General features: G+C 45.5%; 1 protein-coding gene across 3 annotated transcripts in view; it reads left to right on the top strand.

Annotated features, from left to right (window-relative positions):
• The window catches only part of C13h1orf21 (similar to human chromosome 1 open reading frame 21), a 209,387-nt gene that overhangs the window by 40,528 nt on the left and 147,634 nt on the right, over positions 1-21,225 (top strand). Inside the window, exons 1-2 of one of the 3 annotated variants that reach the window (XM_063272097.1) lie at positions 46-105; positions 8,104-8,187. The exons of 1 other annotated variant lie outside the window; for it this stretch is intronic. The gene's annotated coding sequence lies outside the window, so the exon portion shown is untranslated. Of the gene's footprint in view, positions 1-45; positions 106-8,103; positions 8,188-21,225 lie in introns of those variants that run through there. One more of the 3 variants, NM_001105959.1, reaches the window with a different exon arrangement.

Below are 21,225 nucleotides of genomic sequence, written 5' to 3'. Positions count from 1 at the left end.
TCTTCTTTGCCACACCCGCTGTACCATGACGATCTACCTTGCCACAGGCTAAGAGCATTGAAACCAACTGGCCATGGACTGCAGCCTCTGAGACCAAGACCCAAAGTAGGTTGTCCCTCTTCTCCTTTCTGGTGCACTCTGTTCCAGGGCTGAGAATCTGATTCCGAAGCCTGAGATTCCTAAGGATGTTGGGATCGCACCCTCAGCTGCTACTCTTGGGCACGTTACTCAGTAGTGAGACGCAGATCGACATCATATGGTAGCAGCGTTGTTGGCTTCGTTGCCGGCTTAGTCGTTCATCTCCAAGCTATTCCTGTGAGGCAGGAAATGCTGTCTACCTTCATTTCGCAGACTGACGGAACTGACGTGCAGAAAGAAACAGGAAAATTGTTTACGGGCACACAGCAAGAATGCGGCTATACTGGGAGTTAGCACTGGCACTTTGACGTCAGAAATGTTGTACTCTCTGTAGATAGCTTTGCTACACCACTGTGTGTTTAGTTGTAAAGCCTCATGGTGTGACTTTCAGCGGTGCTTGGCATGCAGTAGTTGCCCAGGACCGAAAGGCATGGTCATCATAATTTCCGTCCCTTTAATTTGATCGAGAGCCTTTTCTTCTCATATATTGTTCTCTGGTAGTATTTGGTGCAGATCACGCTCATTAGGTTGAAAGCATCTTGAAGGCAGAAACCACACATGGCCTGGGTCCCCTAATAGTCGCTGAATGATTAAACGCATGAATTGCTTTGATCCTGCTGCAGAAAACCAGCTCTGTGGAGTGGCTCATATCTAGGACTCCCAGGCACACACTGCTGGGTTTGAAGCCTGCCCCTGTCACCCGTTGTCTTTGTGTCTTGGGTACGTTATTTATCTTCCACTCCCTTGTTTATTTAATGGGGGTAATATATTTGTTATAAAAACCAAAGAGATAACGCCTATCAGGGCCTCAACAGAATGTTTGCTTTGTAAGGGGTCAACAGTTTCAATTTTTTTTTGAATTTTTTGAATATTTTTTAATGAATTATTGCTAAAAGATAGGGGTTTCGCCTCACGAGGTGGAGATTGCTTTCTCACTGAGGAACTCCGCCTATCACAGGACGGAACTATGAGCAGATACATTGTAATTATGTACAGTAAGTTACAGTAGGTAGAGTCTGGGTAAACTGCAGGGAAAGGAGAAGAGCCAGCGATTTGGTAGGGAAGATAGGTAAGTTGGGTGTTGACCAATGAAAAGAAGCGGTAAGACAGAGCAGGAGTAGGGTCTGCAGATGCCGGGATTCCAGACTTAATTGAATAAGGAATAGGAAGTCATGGAAAGTTCCTGAGTGGGAGGGTGACATCAACAGAGCTGTCCTTTAGGGAGATTAATCTGACAAAAATATGTAGGATGAGTTAGCGGGGAGAGAAGCGAGGAAATAAATATCGCATAGACCTTTAGCGGAACCTCCTACATGGGATAGAAATTCACTCCGCAGCCGCCTCGTACAGATGGTCATCCAGCTGATGCCTGAACCGCCCAGCAATGGGAAGGTCACTAGCCCATCCCGCGGGTCCCTCTTTCCTATTCCCCTCTACGTCCCTCCTAACCATCCGTGCATCCATCATTTACTGTTTCCCGTGTGCCCCACAAGGCTAGGTCCTGGGAGAGTCAAATCATAGTCTTGCCTTTGAGAATCTCAATCCAGTAGTCTTTCTGTTTGTTGGTGTTTGTTTATTTTTGTCCGTTACCAAGTAGTTCCGATGGCTGGGAATTGCTTCTTTTTAGCGTGATCCTGATTCCGCTCACCTTAAGCCTCTTCCCCCTCACCCTGTGCCCTCAACCTCAGTGTGCGCATCTCTCACGCTCACGAACTTGTATGGGGGGGGGGGGGGAACTTTCTCTCTTCTCTGTGGGAAGCCAGCTCCTTTATGAGAGAGAGCCTCATAAAGCAGATTTGTAAGCCTTAAGAAGTTCTGGAGGGAGGCTTTGAAGTCATCGAGAACCTGTATCTCGGCCCTCATCACTCTAAGGTAAGATTTGAGTCACAGATAAGTTGTGACTTGCTCAAGATCACATAGCTGCCAAGTGACTAAACTAGGTCAAGAACTCGGGCTTTCCAGTGTCCAGACTTGCTAGGCTCTTAAGTTGTCTGTCTCATAACCCCGCCCAGATGTCCCACACATTTATAGCCTCTCTCAAAAGTCTGGAAGCAGAAGCCAAGTGTCCTAATGCAGTTGTGTTCTGATCTGGATGGAGGACCGAGTTAGAGTGGTAAAGGCTATTAGTGGAATGCCCCAGCATCCTGACAACCTCATGCCTATATATTCTCATGCCCTCTCTCAGTGGACCCTGTGGGTGGGTTTGTTGAACTCCTGTCAAGAAGGCAAAACCAAACCTCTGATTCGGATTTTGAGGATTGAGTGCTCTGTAACCCTCGGCCGCCAAGCTTGTGTATGGATGTGCATGCTGGAAAGCACTGACTTCAATGTCAGTTCATCCTTCCAGAATTTCTGTCAGACCCTAATGGAGATGTACCAGACAAAGCACGGTATTTGTGAACTGCTGTCGATGGCAAGTGTGGGATGCTTAGGCATTTGTTCCTTGAAGGGGGCGGGCACTTTCCAGCATGTCTGTACACAAGCTCTGTGACCAAGGGTTAGAAAGCGCTTCATTCCTGTGATGTTCAATTTTGCCTTCTTGAGAGGGATTGGTTTTCTTGACCATGTCTTATGGGGAGAAGGAGACAAGCAACATTCTTAGGAATCAATCAAGATGTGAAACAGGCCAGTACTCGTGGAGCCATTTTGAAACCAGCACATGAATGCTAATCCTTGCTTCTAAGATACCGAAGAGGCCTGTCTTGCCTTTGAGGTCCTGCTGGATGTCTGTCCTGTGTCCTCACCTTCCTTAGACTTTTCGTGCTGTGAGGAGAGCCCCTAACCCCCCACACACTCGTTTTGTTACGAGCGAGGCCTGAGGCCACTTTTGAAAAACAACTCATATTCTCTGGGCTAGAATGCACTTCTCCTGTCAGCACATGTTCTGTCTGGCAAGCGCATTTACACATTTATGTGGAAGCCCTTATCACAGCCTGGAGAATGTTTGCTTTGCCCAGATGTGCCCCCAGCCCGAGAGTTTCTTGAGAACATAGGCCAAAAGAGGGGTTCAGTCTTACAAACCTCTCCACTGCCTGATCCGGTAGAGAGGTCAAAGTATGCTTCAGTTGCCTCTGGTGTTGGAAATCCCTCCCAAATTTATGTCCTGGGCAGTTTTGCTGGTTTCCCTCTGGCGTCTTCCCTATCAAGATAAAGATCTTGGAAGGGACAGGGACCAAGGTCGGAGCCAAGGAAAAATGTGGCCCTGAGGAAGCTTCCTCTGAGTTACTGTGGGAGCATGCATGAACTTGGTTGCTGTTACGTAACTGTGAACCCTCAGACCTGGGTGCGACTCATGTTTGTCCATTCTGACTGAAACTGCCAGGATTGCTACAGGGACTCACCTAACTGGGGGCTTCTATCCCTCTGTCCCCCAGTCCCCGAGTTGGTTCTGCACACACTGCCAACACGGCCCTGCTCAGAGGCTGAGGGATCCTACGGCTCCTCTGTTGCCATCCCTTCGGTTCCAAGCCCCATCGCTCTTAGAGCAGGCATCAGCCAGCACCCCACCCACCTCTCAGGCTTGGCCTTCTCCTCAGCCTGTCCTGTGGTACTGTAGGCTTTGTTCTCGCCTCCTAGGCCTTCTTTTCACCGCTGGACCTGACAAGCTTTCTTCTTCTGGGACTGTCTTCTGCTAGCTTTAACTTTCTAACCCTGTCTTGATTCTTGGCTTTGGTGCTATTGGGTTAGGGAAATCTTCCCCAATGGTGTCTCTCATAGCATCCGGTACTATCCTTTCTTAACACCGATGTGTTAATTCACTTAATCTCTGTCTGTACTTTTCTGTTGTTGTGATAAACTCAAGGACCATTGGAAGAAAACAATTTACTTTGGATTACAGTTCTAAAGGGCTAGATATGCAGGTGAACAGGAAACTGGTCATGTTTCAGACACACATAGGAGGCCATGTAAGCTAACTGGAAGTGGATCAAGCTAAGGCTTCTCAGAGCCCATCCCTAGTGACGTACTTCTTCCCAGTGCTAAAGGTTCCACAACTCCCTTACACATCAGCACCAACTGGGGACCTCGTGTTCAAACACATGAGCTGGATGGGGGACATTTCTCATTCAAAGAACAACACTATCCCTCAGCTCCAAGGAGAGGCCAGGGCCTTGTCTGTTTCCTAGCAAGACCTACTGTGTGCTCCTCACAGAGTGGGCACGTCTCAGTTTCCCCATTCAAGTGACACTGAGATCTGAGTACCTACCTGTTGACTTGGGTTCTTCAGACAGATGAAGAAACCACTAGGGTTATATAACCTTTAGCCCAGTGAGTAAATGGCCCTCTGGGAGTAGAGATGTTGGCTGAGGTATTCAGAGGGCTGTCACAGGTGTGTCAAGAAGGCTCTGTCTGAGCCGAGTTCATCTCTAAACTTGCTATTTTATGCTTCGGATGTCAAGACTCTCGACACCCCAAACGGACCAGACTTTTCCTGCTCACTAACAGTTCTGTCAGAAACAGGGTATACAAGTTAACTTGACGAGGTATTCTTAGTGAATCCCTATTAGTGCCTTGTGATTATAAAAATCTCTGCTAAAGTTCCATTTTAGCTTTGACAGAAACCTGGCGACTGCTTTAGTTTTCTGAATCTATCCCCATTTGGAAAGAAAAAAAAAAAAGGAGAAAAGAAAGCTGACCTATCAACTCGTGTTTGCAGTTGCTTTTTGAACTCTGTGTTTCCCCAAAGATTCCCACAGAGGCTCAGAGGGCAGGATCTCCTCATCTGTTCTCTACTGCCTCCCACCCCTCTTAGATATTTCTTGTTATTTTCCCCTGTTCTTCTTGCTAGTAAGCCAGGGAGGGAGGTATCTTAGGGTAGGAACCAGAGTGGTGAACCTGGAGGCCTGGAGGGTGCTCTCTTCAGCTGGATGGTAATGGGGCAGCCTTCCCTGCCGTCTGTTGATAAAGTAGTTGACACGAATGAGCTTGCTCTTTGCAGCTTGTTGCCCCAGGCAGCCCCACTTCCTGCTGTCACCACCTTTCAGCTCCAGAATACAGACCCAGCAACCCTTCTGCTTCAGTTCAAGGCCTACATAGCTTCCTTTTCCCATCCTCCCTGTCCCCTTGACGGGAAAGTTGGGCTTGTTGCCTTTCTTTTCCTTTAGCCTTCCTGCCCCTTTCTCCTAGCTTTAGTTTATTTTGGGAGTGGCCATTCTAACTGTGTCCGGATTTGGACCATACTTGGAAATGGCTTTGTCCGCCTCATACCAAAGCTCACTGACTTAACTAAAACTACATTGGGGCGCCCAAATTTGAATTCTGCCCCAGCTATCTGGCTTTTGGGTAGGATCCTTCACCTTCCTAAGCTCCCCTCACTTTCCTTGTCTATAAAATGAGAATGATAATAGACCGAACTTCTGTAGATGCTAGGAGGTGTCAGTAACTCAGAGGTCAGTAAGTCAGTGGAGGGGAGCAGGCTTTCAATGTTAGCCACCTCAATGTTTGTCTCTTCAAACTTTAACCATGGAGAAATCCCCCAGCAGACCTACATTGAGTTCCTTAACTGACTCAGACAGTATGTCACCATGGGTAGGGACTATGACTGAGACTTTGTAGGTTAACAGATTTGCCACATGAGGAACAGGACTATAGAGGGCAGCTTGGTGGGGGTCGGGGGGATGGAAACCAGGGCCCAGAAGCAAAGATTCTTGTTCCCAAGTAGGTGTAAGAGGTGCTCTACATGACCAGAGCAGCTGGAGGCAGGGAGGGAAGTACTTAGCTTGGACAAGGCTGACTGGATCTCACGTGTCAGAGTTAATGAAGTATACACACCTGTTTAACCACGTGAGCCCTTGAGTTGTGTTCGTATTTTCCAGGCATCCATGTGAGAATTTATTTATATTATTTTTGTTGCTTCAGGACAGGGTCTCATGGAGCCCACGCTGGTCTTGATTTTCTATGTAGCCAGGGCTGGCCCTTAGCTCCTTGTTCTCCTGCTTTCTGAGTGCAGCTTCTTCCAATATCCTCTTGTGTCTGGAGATAATTGTTCCTTCCTAAGGACATAGATGTTTCTGTTGGTTCCAGAAAGACCTATGGTTTACTGGCCTGTGCCCCCGGGGGATAAAATAGGGAGACAAAGAGGAAGCAGCGGACTGAACAGGATGCAGTGGGAGATCTGTTTTGTGGGATCCAGATGCAGGGCGTGATGGGAGTTCTGTTTCATTATTAGGATGTCCCACGCAGAGGACTCAGTTAGGGAGGAGGACTGGGCAAAGCTGTGATCACTGTGCCCATGGGCGTACCCACTTTAGTCTTTCTTCTCATGTGGTCCCCTCTGTGTTCAGTCTCGGTGACTCTAGATAACAGAGTCACACTCAGGCGTCCACTGTATCTTACTCGGCCTTTGAATGCCCAGTGCTCGGCTCACATCGACGAATCTGATGCCCATCGAGTCTGGAGACGCTCACAGTCCATTTCTTCTCTATTTACAGCCCACTCACAGAAATGGCCTCTAGGTTGCTAATGGTGGGAGAGGAAAGAGAATCTGGAGCCACACAGCTGGGCATCTGGCTCCTGTGAAGTTAACTGTGCCGTTCACATCCGTGCCGACTGCGGTTGTAGGAAAGTTCTTCCCTTTTGCAAATGACATATTTTTTTTTCCTTTAAAAAAAATTCTAGAATTGCAGGTTTCCAATTCTGAAGTTCTGTGATTGTATGGTTCTAAATTAATTTAGGAAAGTAGGCAGACAGTTTTGAACGTGTTTCCATGGACACTGTGGGTGTTGGTTGAGGGGCCTGCTTAGTCAGAGTTGTTGCCATCTGTCGCCAAGAACTGCTGGGTTTTGGTCCGAGGGCAACTCAAGACACAGCCAGGGATCTGCTGTCCTAACTTTCGGCTGAAATATTAGAATGTTCCAGCAGCTTAGTATTACCCTCGGACCTCTGTATTCCAGGCAACGTACAGCATAATACGTAGCCTTTACCTATACTAGTTAGAAAATGATTCTTAGTGTAGGTCTACCCAGTGTGATCCGCTTTAGGATAAGCGTATGCTAAACATTATCTACTATTAATGCAGTCATTATTCAGGTTAATTGAAGGTAATTTGCATGTGTGTGTGTGTGTGAGTGTGTGTGTGTGTGTGTGTGTGTGTGTGTGTGTAGTGGTGGTGGTGGTGTATGTGCCAGGTTTGACAACCGTAGGCAGCATCCGTTTATAATCTGTGACCTCCTGAATGTATTGGCCCGAGTAACAGTGACAGGCAGCAGTGTCTCTCATGTAATAAACCTTTCAGTCAGTTCCAGTTGATCCCTCCACTATGAGCCCTAACTCAGAGAAGAGTTGCTAGTGGCGAGTCAAGCCTGATAGGTCTTATTATTCGAAGGAATTTGATTTTTCTTTTTCTCTCACCGCTAATGAAGTGACAGTCCTTTCATTAAAATGACCACAAATATAGTGTACATCTTAATTATCAATTGGTTACTTACGTTTTTGAAAAGCCGTGATTTTCTTTTTTTAATTTTTTATTCGGTGACATTTGAGTTCATGAAGCAACGTAGGAATGCTTCTTATCTTTGTTTTTCTTATCTGATAAAACCGTCCTGGAGTTTATAGGGGTCAGGACCTGTTAACTGAACTACGTCCACACCGGCATCTGCCTCCCAAGCTGTCCTGCAGTTCATCTTTGATTCTTATTAGCTTTGGAATATTTATAGCCGTGCCCATTCATCATTTCTTCCTTTAAGACCCAGCGCCTGTGTGAGGAGGTAGGAAAATTACAGCCTCGCACCATTCATAGGCTTTTGATGATTTAAGGTATGCACTGAAATCCTACGTGGAAAACATGAGAGGTTTGCCAAATCCTCGAGGGAACTAGGAGCTCCCTGGTTTTGCTTCTGCTGTGTTTAGTGATAGAAACAAGAGTCTTGAGTGCAAATTCGATGCTTTCCCTATCGTAGTTGTGATAGGTCTAGGAATCTTTTATTTATTTATTTTTTAAACCTTCATTCAGCCACTTCATTTCCGCAGTGACATTCAGGATCAACGCGCTCTAAGGCACACCACAAAGTACGGGCTTTTATCCCCTCAAGTCTGAAGGGGGAAGAACCACAGGTAACATTGCTTTCCTATTTCTTCTGCTGGGGTCACCATTCCTGATGGCTCGTCATCTGGTGGCAGGGGTAGAATCTGTATGCACAATGGCCACTGCACCGGTCCCACCATACGAAGTTGAACAGATCCCTGAGAGGGGAGTGAGGGTGACTGTAGGGAAGAAGGAAACTAAGATTCAGAGATGAAGGTTAGAAATCAGGAGGACTGTCCAGTGGTGACAGCCTTGAGTTTAGTTTTCTTAGGCTTTCTATACCTTACACCATCCTGAGAAACAACGTCACAAGCTAACAGAGACTGTGACTAACATGCATTCGACATCTGTACCCATCCGGAGGCCTCCCTGTTTCTCTCTGTTCCTTCCTCTAAGATTAACCAAACATTTAGCCCCTCCACTTGAGCTTCAGGTGTATCTCCTCTTATTGTTCTATATGTCAGTAGGTCAAAAAAAAAAAATCTGTCAACAGATGCTGGCCTGACCTGACTCTGCCTGATGGGCAGGCTTTCACAGAAGCAGACAAAATGGCTCCCCACAGGCTACTCATGACCTTGAGTCATTCACTCTGTAAACATCTGTTGAACACTTCCTAGTGGCTGACACTGACCTCTGGGTTAGGAATACTGTTGAGAATAACACAGAAGGTCCTTGGTTTCATGGGAGACCAGTCCCAAGAGCGAGTGGCAGCCATAACCAAGAAAAGAGTCATTTTCAAACAAACATTTCAGATACTGGTTAAGTGTTGCTAAGTCAACAAGTAGGGTGGTAAGGTCCTCTGGCCCTGTTGTGGTGGATGTCCTTTTAAGTCAGATGTTCTGTGCTGAAACCTGATGGGTAGGGTTAGCCAGCTGTGAGAAACTGGCCACCTGGAGTGGATGAGGGTGTGACAGTGGGATCCACTTGAACATTTTTTGTTCATTAGACCAAGATGCTTGAATCTCACCATGGAAGGGATTTCAGTAACCTCCCTCCCCGCATTGCACACAACCACACGCATGCATGTCACCCGTTGTTGATTTCAGGATGCACACATTGTGCTGTGAACGTGCAAAGGGACTTGGTACTTGAATCACACTTACCCAAAGAGAATACAGAAGACTGACCCGACGTAGGAAACCAAGGCCCTTGTTCCAGTAATTTACACCAGAGCAGTAAATAAGGAAACCTTTGTCTATCCGGAGGTTTCTCCCACACCGTCCCTTGGCCTGCTTGACCTCTTGTCTGAACTCTGTGTTAGGTTCTTCCGTTACTCGAGACCTTTTCTCAGGGTGCCATACCCCGAGTATAAAGGCAGCAAACAGCATCGGGTGAAGTGGACAGGAGACATGGGGGTGTAAGGTGACCGGTGTGCTTGGATGGTGGGGGCCAGGGTTAAGTTACATGTAAATCTATAGCACAAACACTGTATTATGAGCTTTCCCCAGTGATCTTAAAAAAAAAAAAAAAAAAAAAAAAAGGCAGGCTTAGAGAGATGGTTTAACCAGCCAAGGTACTTGCCACCAAACTTAAGGACCTGAGGTTTGATTCCTGGAACCCATGTGGTCAAAGGAGAGAACTACTTCCCTCAAATTGACCTCTGATTAAAGAATTGTAAATGCACCCCATCTACACACACACACACACACACACACACACACACACACACACACACACCATAAATAGACAGCCATATTTTAAAAATTAAACTCAAATAAAAAGAGGAGGTTAGAGTTCGCATTCTCAGTAGCTTTTTGGAGCTGACTTGTCCCTCCTGGTTGGGACTTCGCTCATTCCCACGCTCTGTACTGCTTGGCCTTCAAGGGGCCACACTGAGAAGACAGTTTTGTTTTATAGTTGTCTTAGGAATTCAGGAGCTGGAAGTGGTTTGGGCCTTCTGTAATCAACCAGGGAAGAAGCCTTTACCTTTCTCTTTTCAGATGATGTGGTACTAAAAGGGCGGATGGGTCCCTCTGCATATGTGGGACCCATCTTTCTAGCTTTCACCTACTTCACAGCCCACAGGGAAAGCAGTTCTCACAGCAAAGACATACTAAGTGGACAGAATTGCTCCAGGTCAGGTGTGGATTGGCGCCTGGGACTTGGGTACAAATTTCAGACAGTAACACAGCAGAACACCCCCTTGGCGACCTTCTCGTTGGAAGCTCTGCCAATGAGACAAACCCCTTTATAAGATTGTGCACCCCTTTAGGATAGGGACTGTATTTTGTCTCTTCTTGAATACCGTTGTGCTATTAAAAAAATAATAACAACAGCTCAGTCATGAAGAGAGTTATTTTGGCTGCGCGTCTGGGAGATTTTAGTCCATTGCTGATGACCACTGGCTGTTGCCTTGAGACTTGAGGCGAGCAGCACGCTGGTAAGCAAGGCTCATTTACCTCATGACTCATGTGAGAGACGGAAAGAGGAAGGAGCTGGGATCCCACAATTCCTTTAAAGATACCCCAGATACCTTAAAACCTTCCCCTTGGCCCTACCTCCTAAAGTATTCGTCCCCTCCCTATAGTGCCAAGCTGGGATTAGTCCCTTAAAATGTGGGTGTTCGGGAGGCCATTTCGGGCCTAAACTATAGTACTATAGTCCCATGCAAAGTTTTCTACAACCGGGAGAGAGCCCCGAGAATATGGTCACCTTAAATGCAACCAAGATCTCCAGTGAGGGGGAGATAACAAGCGTTGTCATTGGGTTGTCATGACACATCATTAAGAACTTTGTTTTTCTGGCTTTGGCTTGTTTGCTCAAATCCCTGTGGTCTGAATCCTGGCTCTCACATGGGTTGGCTGTTTGGAGCAGTGTTGTGGTGGTGCTGTCAGAGATGGTTGTAGAACTGTGGGAGGCAGGGCCTAGCCTATAGATAGAGGTCATTAGAGGCAAGCCATAAACCCTGTAGCCTAGCCTCACTTCTGGGCCCAGTCTCTGCTTTCTGATCCTGTTGCCATGGGCTGACCTGCTCCTACAGCCATGCTGTCCCAATCATGACAAACCCCTTCTTCCCTGAAGTTGTTCCCACCAGATAGTGTCACAGCAGTGAGGAAAATAACCAGTGCAAACAGGTTTACCTCATCTGCGCAGGCCCTGGTCTATATATCTATACAAATGAGGATGATAGAGTTATGCGCAACGGAGCCAGACCTCACTCCAGGGCTGTCCAGATAAAAGCATTGTTTTACCTATCATATCCCCACCCCCTGACCCCCAAAATCTCCGCTCCCTCCCTCCTCTCTCCCTCTCTCCCACCCTTCTTTTAAACCTACTCTCTGCCTTATGTATCGCATACAAGAAGCCAGGATTAACTTCTGTGATTTAGTTAAAATAGAAACTGGCTACTAATGAGATCTGTAAGATGCTTGAGACCAATCCAACAGTTCACGAACGACAGGTCACCCAGCATTTGTTAACAGGGCATCATCTTACGTGTTAAGAGTTACAAGGATTGTTAAAGTTATGATGCAAAGAAAAGTGGCACAAAAAAAAAAAAAGAGAGAATCTATTGATTCCTAAAGGGCTTTTCTTTCTTGAGGTTGATTTGGAGAGGGGCAGGAATTAAGAGTTTATTTATTTGGTGGTATTTCTCCAGATACCATGACTTGAAGACTCACATTAGACAAGTTTTCTGATTCTGTTCCTCTAGTTCTGACGGCACCGAGTCTCATGAGGGTGTGGGCCACTAAGCTGGATTTTAGAATAATTGGGGGTGGGGAGAATAAGAGAAAATGATTTCTGGTTCTTCCACAGTAGAGGTGGATGGCTTTGGGAATCTTGCTTCAAGATCAACAGCAATCAGAAAACATGTCCATTGACTTTTTTGTTTGTATGTTTAATTCAAGAATTTGTCTACATATTTACCTTTGGAAACTCAGGGACTCTCTTAGTGTCTTTGAAAGAAACTTACTAAGAAGTTAAACTTTCTTCAGTATAGCAAGGCAGTTAGTAGATTTGGAGAAGTACTGTCAATACTCCCAAGGCTACAAAGTGAAGGTGATGCAAGCGTGTGTGTGTGTGTGTGTGTGTGTGTGTGTGTGTGTGTGTGTGTGTGTGTGTAGTGTGAGTTGGGAAATGTATGTGTCACTTAAAGGTAACCTTAAGTTATGCATTCAACAATTATAGGAAACAGTACTGAGAAACTGCCTTGAGAGTCAAACATTGCACTCCCCAGGGAAGCTCCAAAAACAGGAAGGTAAACAATGAAAAACAGCTTCAGGAAGTCCCTGAAACTGACCAGATTCATTCAGCCCCTTCCCTGCCAGAGTAAGCAACAGAAGCTGCAAAGACAACACAAGCTAAGCAGAAGAAGCAGGTGGTTCTCAGACTCTCAGAGTCCTATTGAAGGTAAAGCAGTTGCTTGGAAGGGTAAATTCCAACTTGTTGAGTGGCTAGCAGGCTGTGCTGGGTGCTTCAAGTTTCCCAGTTTTGTGAACTGTCAGCTATACTCTGGTCAGACTTGGTGAGTCCTTTTTGTTCCTGTAAATAACCCTTCACTCATACTCTGATAAGTAGTCCCAGTCAAACTCATTCCTTCACCACGTAGGACCCTGGTGATATGTGTGCTTTGGTCTGTTGTGGGACTCCTATCTGGGGTGAGTAGACAAACGTGTTGTATCTCATATAACAGAAACCTCAGGCTTTTTGTTCTTTGTTTACTGAAAGAGGCTAACCAGAGGCTATCTTCTCTGGAAAGGTGGAGTCCTGGAGCAGCTTTGCATTTTCTTTAGGGTTCTGATGCCAAAGACTAGGAGAGGTGTCTGCTTGTGTTTGAACCTGATGGTCCTCTCCCCTGCTCTCTGTTGAACCCAGCCTCCTCAGTAGCTAAGTCCCACTGGTTCCCTTTGGAGTGGCATGGAAGGCAGAGGTGCCTTTCCTCTTTTGGTTAGTGGAAATTTCCATCCCGGGTTAAACCGGCACTTCACCTCAGTACAGCTTCCTCTTAATTTTTGTCATGGAGTTATTTTTAGCGAGTTACCATGTTTCTCTCATTCCCTGTTTGACTATGCTCTATCTATTCCTTCTCTTTCGCCATTAATTCATTCCCACAGCTCTTCCTTGAACCTTTCCTATACTGAGAGATACGGTAAACTTTTGTTGTTGTTCTTTTTAGGAAAAGGTGGGGAGGGGCATCTGTTCTGTTTGGAAATCAGGTGTCAGATCCGCCCTACCGCAGGTTCTGGTTTCCAGGCTAAGACTTTCATTTAGCATAACACGATTAGAATTTATTCCCTGAGCTGTTTATTCTTTTATTCACGCCGAACCTAAAAGGACCTTACTATTTTTAGGTCCAATTTCAAATGAGAAGGCAGGAACAATGCCGTTTGATTATTACAGTGACGAGTGATTGTGTGCATCAGAGCTAAGCACACACACGACCTTCCTTAAATCCCATACTGAAGCCATGAGTAGGAGGTTGTGTGTTTCCTGGTTTAACCGCTGTGGAATGAATGTATACTTCCGAGCTTCTTGGAAACTTATTAGTGTATTTAAAGCTCCTGCAAACTGCAAGATAATCTAGGATTTGTCATTACTGTAGAAGCTTGTTGAAGAGTTGGGCAGTAATTAAAGTAAAACATTAGTTTGCTTTTGTAGCATTTCATGTACGATAGGCATGGCTGTTAACAGGGCTTGGTGTCCCTTTACTGGTCTTATGGAAGATAACAATGAGTGTCACAGCCCAGCCTTTGGATTCTGTTCAGCTACGGTGTGATCAGTAAATAGAAGATGCTGATAAGGAAACGCACCTTGGACTCTTGGGTCACGTGGCACTTGATTCACGTCCTAACTTTCCCCTTACTCTTGGGTGGGCTTGCAAGTCACTCAGCCTGAGGACACTCACCTGTAAAGTGGAGACAGTAGACCCTTGGGTAACAGCGGTCCCATTCAAAGGAGAAATAGTTGTGAGTTGCTTAGGACTGGGCACACAGGAAATGGTCATTAAAATGACAGCTGCTTCCAACTGTCATCATGTGCAATGCAATAATAAACTGTAAGTTAGGCAAGGCCACGCAGTGCAAGTTCTGAGTCTGTCAGCCGTAGAACCCCCATTAAATCCTTTTGTGTCTCTGTGAGCTTATTTTGATCATGAAGATATAGAAAAGAGGGTTATAATAAACCTTATGATTGGAAATATTGAGCGCTGACCGACCTTCATCAATGCTGGTGACCCATCCCTTTGGCTGACAGACTTCTAGGACAGGGCGGCTCTAGGCACGGAGAATTACTGGGGAACTTTTAATTACACTGGCCATTAGTCTCCCTGTGGCGCTGACCAGTTTGGCTCCAATCCCGTGTTTCCGGTGACTGACGTATACTTTCTGGGTCAAGGCTTGGATTATTAGATCCTTAAATACTCTGAGGATCCGAACTCATTTGATTGTTAAGATTAAAGTCTTTATTCTTCTCGAGTTGCCATTCTTCAGAACATCTTTTTTTCTTTTCCGTTTTAAGTTAATTTTAAGTTAGGATACAGAGTCAGCTGTTTCGTTATGGCGTTTAAATATGTATATGTCATCACACCGTGTTTGTATCCTCTGCACTGCTCTCCCCCTCTCTTCTTCCTGGTTCCCCCCTCTCCCCGCGGCTTTCATGTCACGTTAGGTGATCCTACTCTTCATCTTCTTGGATGTATTCTGTGATGATAAAAATTCTGCGTTTGAAAAAGGAAGGTATAGTGAAAGGATTATGACACCGTCTCCATATATATTGTCTCCATGTCAGATGATCCCAGGTGTGATTGTTAAGAGTGAGTCAGAATTTGGTGTCTGACCGTCAGTGTTTTAAATGATTAAAATCATATGATGTTTTCATTTTCAAAGAATTGGCTGCATCCTCCCGGGCCAATCTTGCACGAGGCATTGTAACTTGACGTTGGTAATAGCAGTGGTCTGGGCTTTGAGTATGAGCCATGGCAAATGGAGAACGGAGAGCCCCTCTGTGCCTTTCCCGCCAACGTGCAGTCACTGCTTCGTTGATTTGGCCCTTCGGTTCTTATTCAGTCTGTTTTATTTCTATAGTGGTGTGCCCTGCACACACAGCCCTGGGTGAGACTCGTATGTTTAAGGAAGGGTCTTCTTCCTTAGCTGGGGATGACAAGAAGTGCCTGAAGTTTGTGCACCACTGGATACTGGATTTTATATTCCATGGGGAGGGGGATCCATAAATCCTGTGGCAACTTTTCCCCTCTACTTTCAGGAGCTCGTGACTGGTACCAGAGCCTATGATCTTAATTTCCTTTGTAAATATGAGAAAGCAGTAATGTGTCCACTCCTACTTCTGCTTCTTTTTCTGACCTCATGGCCTCAAACTCAGCAACCTCCTGCCTCACCCTCCCAAGTGTTGATAGACTAGCCCTCTGCCTCCACATAGAGCTGTTTGGCATATCGGGAGAATTCAAGTCCTTTCCCTGTAATTAGATGGTTGATTTATTTCTTTGGGTGTCACATCCCTTCCTCCTGAAGCTGTCCCGATCGTGTCTGAGGGACAGTAGTGAAGTCTCTAGAACTTCATCTGTCATTCCCTCCCTGTCATTTGTGGAGCATCTGAAGGGACGGCAGGTCAACTGTAGGTTCCTGTTGATGTGGCGACTCTGAAATCACTGGGCCAAGAGTGCTCAACCAAGTCTGAAAGATACTGATTCTCGGGGATCCGTAGCCTGATGTGTAGCCTTAGCGGGAAATGAGATGTCCTGTCCTCGGTGGGGTCTGCACAAGGACAACAGCGTTTCCATAGTGACTGGAATCAGACACAGTATAACTTTCTACAGTAAGCAGATATTAGAGTTCTTTCCATGAAAGAATTCTTTTTCCAGGTGTCTGGACTTCTAACAAACTTTTCATCTGTAGGTGCTAGCGCTAACTTGTTGTTCTTCCTTCCCATGATGCCACTTTCTGTAGAGATCCCAGGCTTGTGATCTGTGTCTTTGCAAAGAGAGATCTTTGGCCCTTCCTCTTTGAGTTCCATCCCACGGTTATGCTAGCCATGGCTCCAGTCTGTCATTCTCAAGTGCATGGGGCTCCAGAACGCCCGCTTACTAGCCAGGAGACGTTGGAGGAAGTCATATTAAATTCTAATCTAGTCCTTTTTAATCTGAAGACAAGCATGCGATATCAATGCACAAAACATGTGCAAGTCCCATGATTGTCATGAGTGAAATGCTTTATGCTGTCATTCAGGGAACACTGAATGTGCACAAGGAGGGAACTAGCCAAGAGGATGCAGACAAGGAGGGTTAAGAAAAGAGTCTCCAAGCTGGGGAAAACCGATGGTACCTGTTGAGTTCTCAGTGTGGAAACGCCTAGAAGGATTGAGCATTGGTTCACGGGTCACGTGAACTGTGATTTATGCTGAGGTAGACAGGATACAAGTGAGAAAAGAGCCAGCTGTGGTGGGTTAGTGCTTCCGTGACGGGCGGGGAAGTCTTCCAGCAGAGGAAATGTTTGATGGGCCTGTCAGATGACAAAACTTCCTGTAAATGCTCATCTGTCGCCTCTACGCTTGTTCTCTGTGGTGCTTGCCTTTCGGTGGTCTCTGCACTGGCTTCCCTTGCTGGCTTTTGACTCAGCATCCGTCCTAATAAAAGTACATTATAGGTGTGCATTGAGAACAGACTTGTTCTCAAACGTCACTCTCCGGGTGTACACTTTTGTAATGAAAAGTCTGTTTACTCTTCTGGGTCAGTTTTACCTCAGACTACTGCTCTACTAATCAAAACTCGCTTTGTTTTAGACATGGTATTTATTTCTAATGACCAGGTAATTATAGTACGTGGGGCTAGTCAGTGCTTTGGAATATTTTGGATGTAAATGTTGAAGATAAATTTATTCTTTAGGGGTATACACAAGAGGAAGGTTAAAGGTGACGAGGCAGCTTTCCAGAAGAGGGGCAGTCTATGTATGCACTGAGTGTGTTCTGAGGGACAGTCTATGTATGCACTGAGTGTGTTCTGAGGGACAGTCTATGTATGCACTGAGTGTGTTCTGAGAGACAGTCTATGCACTGAGTGTGTTCTGAGGGACAGTCTATGTATGCACTGAGTGTGTTCTGAGGGACAGTCTATGCACTGAGTGTGTTCTGAGGGACAGTCTATGTATGCACTGAGTGTGTTCTGAGGGACAGTCTATGCACTGAGTGTGTTCTGAGGGACAGACATTGAGTGTTCCTGTGGAGAACGATGCCGTGTGGGGAAGAGAGTGAGAGTCAGTGTCATACAACCTTGAGTCACCATGATATCTTATGTTAATAGTTAACACCGACACTGTGTCATTGGCTAAATATTTTTCTTGCAAGATAAAGAATTGTGGTTGTATGGACTTTGTCTACAAAGTAAAGATAAGTTATCCCTTCAGTTGACGTGATAGAGAATTCTCTTCTATGAGTTTTCTTGGAAGAGAGCACAGACATTTCTTATTTTGACAGTTGTCATGTGCAGACTTTTAAAGCTCAGGACTTCCCATCAAAGTAAACACACAAAAAGGCTACAGTGTGTTGTTGTTTGTTGTCGTGTGTGTGTGTGTGTGTGTGTGTGTGTGTGTGTGTGTGTGTGTGTGTGTGTATGCGGGTTGGAGCAGGCGTTGAAGACTGGCACAGAGTGTATCTGGAAGTTGGAGGACAAAGTGTCACTTCTTGCTTTTTAACTTGCCCTGCCTCCCTCTACCCCCCTCCTTTTTTTATAACTGGCTTTTTCCCTATAAGAGATAAGGAATGTCAGTGCTCTCCTCTCTCTCTCTCTCTCTCTCTCTCTCTCTCTCTCTCTCTCTCTCTCTCTCTGTGTGTGTGTGTGTGTGTGTGTGTGTGTGTGTGTGTGTGTTTGTGTGTATGTAGGTCAGAGGACAGTCTCCCGTGTCATTCCTTAGAAATCATCTACTTTATTTTTTGAGATGGGATTTGCCGTTTTCTTGGGGCTTGCCAATGCGGCTAGATGGACTGACCAATGAGTTCTAGGCTCTTCCTCCCCAGGGCTGGGATTACAAGTTTGTGCTGCCACACTCAATTCTTTTCCCTTCTGTCTCCTCTCCCTCTCCCTCTTCTTATCCCCTCCCCTCCCCCTTCCCCTCCCTTTCTGTCCTCCTCCCTCCCCCCCTCTCCCTTCCCTCCCTCTCCCTCTTCTTTTACATCTTTAGATCCTCATTCTTGCATAGTGGTCACTTACTACTTTACTGATTGACTAAGCTGTCTCTCCCATCCACTCCAGATGAATAATTTAAAATAAAATAAAATACCCCCATTTATATATCCTGATAGAATTCAACAGTCTTTAAAATTATGTTTGCCAAAATACTGAACCTGACTTTATCTGATCAGAAGTCTACAGCCAATGTGAAGGGATATAGCTTGAAAGACACCAAGGGGGCCCGTTCTAAAGGAGGGACTGGATGCTGATTTCAATGAAAGGGAAACAATAGGGGGATTGAGTGTTGAACACTAGCCTGGTTCTTACAGGTTTAAAGAGTGTGCAGGGTCTGATAATGGAGTAGTTATGCTTTTTTTCTTTTGGTGCATAAATGACATTTGATTTATTTATAATCTTATATAAAATTAATTATGTAATATTTTCATTATAAATAATTTTATTTTTTATGAGGATTTTTAAATTCTTTTTATCTTTTTTTCCCCCTTTTTAAGTGGTCCTTCTAGAGACAGAATCTAATATTTAAGAATGAGATCACAGAGGGGCAGGCTGATGATTTAAAGTTAGACATGGGTACAAGGAGCTGTGTTTTACTGTTTTCTGTACTCTGAATATTTATTCAAAAGTGAATATTAAAAACAGCAACCAACCAATCAGAGCCTGACTTTGAAATGCACCGACTTCCTCTGTTCTTCCCAGGCTCCTGAGCGACTGTGCCTTGTATGGGAGGGCGGGGTCTCCAGCCACAGACCAGCTTTAGCTGTGTCGTCGAGACTGCATTTTCTTCTGTTTTTTTTTTTTCTTTTAAGATGTGTTTTTCCTTTGAGTGTGAGTCTTGCCTGCATGCACGTGTATGTCTGCTGCCTGTGGAGACCAGAAGTTGCATACATAGGTTCTTTTGGAGCTCGAGTTAGAGACAGTGTGAGCAGCCATGAGAAGGCTGGGGCCTCTGGAAGAGCAGCAAGTGCTCTAACCAGTGAGCCACCTCTCCCGTCCACTCCCCATTGCTTAACCGCGGTTCTCTCAAGGCTTTGTTTTATTCTAGAATTCCTATCAGTTCATAGATGAACTTAAAAAAAATTAATTAACTCCTCCGAGACGTACTGCTTTGTATATGCAAATGTGTGTGGGTTTTTTTTTTTTTTTTTTGTCTCTGTTGTTTTGTTTTAATCCAGGCTTTTGACTTTGATCTCACCAGTTCAGGGGCACCTGATTTAAGCGCATTGTGGACTGCCTCACGTCCTTCTCAATTATCGTGGCATGTTTGGTTCTTCTCTGGTCTGCAGCAGACCCTGGACATCTTTTGTCTACCACTCTCTCCCTTGTTTGCATTAACACCTCAGAAACATTGTGTGGGTGATTTCTGCTCAGAGGTCGCATAACCCTCTGAACTAGCCAGCCTGCCTCCCTCCCTCTCTCCCTCCCTTCTTCCCTCCCTCCCTTCCTTCCTCCCTCCCTCCCTCCTTTCCCTTCCTTTCACATCTCTCAGTCTGTTGTACCCTCTTCTTATGTGGTACATTGTCCTAGTTCAGACCCTCAGCATCCCACACTTGCTTAGGGTCTCAGTACAGCTCTTCATTAGCCTGCTCCTGTCTTTATTAGCCAGCTCCTGTCTGTCTTCATGAGCAGTCCTGTTCCTAACGACTCCTCCTCAGACTTATCTGGAGTGTTCCAAGTCAGACTCCCCCCCCCATCCCCCCTTCTTTGATTGCTGCACTTCCGGGCTGTCAATGTGGAAGATGCCTCTTTATCCTTCCCAACATCACTGCCCAGGACTGTTGTGGGCTCTAGTTGTGTGTTCCCAGGGCTGGGCGCTCCTCTGGGAGGACTCTCGCAGCATCCTTGAGGATGCCCAGTTGTTGTTTAAGACTTGGGAGCTGCTGAGTACAAGTTTCCCAAGTCCTCAGGGACTTGCTGTGGACCTCACTTCCTGTTTGCCTGGAGATGGGGATAGGGAGACCACACTGCCTCTTTTCTTTTGGTTTTCATGACTCAAGAAGGGAGAGAGATGAGTCCTGGGCTGGAGGAGAGGTGAAGAGAGCATTTAATGATATTTTTCTTTAGTGGCCTGAGTGTTTCTCCCCTTTTAAATCCCCCTGTTTTCTTCTACCTTTTTTTTTTTTTTTTTTTTGTGACTCCTATCAGGGGTAAAGCAGTTGTAGTAAGATTATTCTCTTCCTAATCTTTGTTTAAATATACTTTTGAAATCAATAAGGCGATAAATTATTATTTTAATTCCATTATGTACTACTTTTAACAACACAAAGGGTTTAACTGGATTTATTTTGAATTAATCAATTACTATGTTGTGTTCCTGCGACCGTGTCTATGCATGGCATGGTGCATGTATAGGACAGAGGGCATCGAGTTTGCTCCTTTTACTTTTACACAGGTTCTGGGGCTCAACCTCAAGTCATCAGACTTACACGGTGTGCCACCGGCTCTGACTGGACTTCTTAATGCCCACGAACCACCGAACTCACTGTTGATCGTAGACCCATCTTCCCAGAAAATAATAATTAAAAATAATCTTCAGAGAACAGTTTGCATCAGAGAACAGGCTTTCTCAGTCATCTCAGCATTGTGTATATAACGCCAGTCATTTAAGGTCCCCGTGTTTTATATGTTTGTAAGCCGAGGATGAGCAGCTGTGAGCTTGTATCTAATTGTGTGATCGTGCATCTACATAGCTTCCTTTCAGTGGCTAGCAACTTCTTCACACTAAGAGGCCAAGCATGCAGACCCTTAATGGTTTTGAAAAGGGGGAACGGAATGCTTGTACTAACTTGGTTTTAGAAATCAAAGAGAAGTTCTCCTAGCTGGTGTGCAGGGCATGGATCCCGAGCATGGAATTGAAGGAGGACTTTTATGCTGAAATTGGGTATGAGGCATGTTGTAGCTTAAGGATAGTGAGCCTTGAAGATGGTTGCAT

The sequence above is a fragment of the Rattus norvegicus genome, chromosome 13 (assembly GCF_036323735.1).
Source record: "Rattus norvegicus strain BN/NHsdMcwi chromosome 13, GRCr8, whole genome shotgun sequence".
NCBI classification, from domain to species: domain Eukaryota; kingdom Metazoa; phylum Chordata; class Mammalia; order Rodentia; family Muridae; genus Rattus; species Rattus norvegicus.
Note: the sequence above shows the minus strand (reverse complement) of the source record. Positions and strands in the feature narration are given on the sequence as shown.